The following is a 642-nucleotide window of genomic DNA, read 5'->3' as shown; positions in this document are numbered from 1 at the left end:
TTGTAAATCTGTTCGTGCTCTGAAATAATACTTTTGTAAATAAATAAAAGTTAATAAATTAAGTATATCTTAGTTTAACCAGACCACTGAGCTGATTAACAGCTCTCCTAGAGAGGGCTGGCCCGAAGGATTAGATTCATTTTACGGGACTAGAACCAACTGGTTCCCTAGCAACGGGACCTACAGCTTATTGTGGAACCCGAACCACATTATGACGAGAAATGAATTTCTATCACCAGAAATAAATTCCTCTAATTCTTCATTGGCCGGTCGGAGAGTCGAACGCTAGGCCACCAGAGTGCTAGCCGAGAGCTCTACCCACCCCTCCAATGAAGAACTATAAAAGAGAATAGCAACAGTTTTTTTTTTTGCGATTTTTTTTCCTAAATCTGAAATTACTTGTTATTGAGAAATCCCGGCCTATTATTATTACTAAGTCTATCCATACTGTTAAAAAATTATGGTTATATCAGTGAACGTCAAGAAAGCATATCCCGACCTTGGGTATCCTCCCGTCTTGAAGCTCTGCTAAGGTAATTAAAGTAAGTAACGGACTACATGGAAAATGTTAGACCTCTCTGGAAATGGGTATGAGAAGGGATAGATATAAATATAAAAAGTATATTGGATAAAAGCGAAGGA

The 642-nt window shown here is 37.9% G+C and overlaps 1 protein-coding gene across 1 annotated transcript in view; it reads left to right on the top strand.

The window, feature by feature from the left end:
- The window catches only part of LOC136847711 (digestive cysteine proteinase 2-like), a 5605-nt gene extending 5540 nt beyond the window's left edge, over positions 1-65 (top strand). Inside the window, exon 6 of the mRNA XM_067119568.1 lies at positions 1-65. This exon is cut by the window's left edge and continues 514 nt beyond it. The gene's annotated coding sequence lies outside the window, so the exon portion shown is untranslated.
- The last annotated feature ends 577 nt before the right edge of the window (positions 66-642 follow it).

This window comes from Macrobrachium rosenbergii, chromosome 17, assembly GCF_040412425.1.
Source record: "Macrobrachium rosenbergii isolate ZJJX-2024 chromosome 17, ASM4041242v1, whole genome shotgun sequence".
Classification (NCBI taxonomy): domain Eukaryota; kingdom Metazoa; phylum Arthropoda; class Malacostraca; order Decapoda; family Palaemonidae; genus Macrobrachium; species Macrobrachium rosenbergii.
This window is presented reverse-complemented; position numbering and strand designations above follow the sequence as displayed.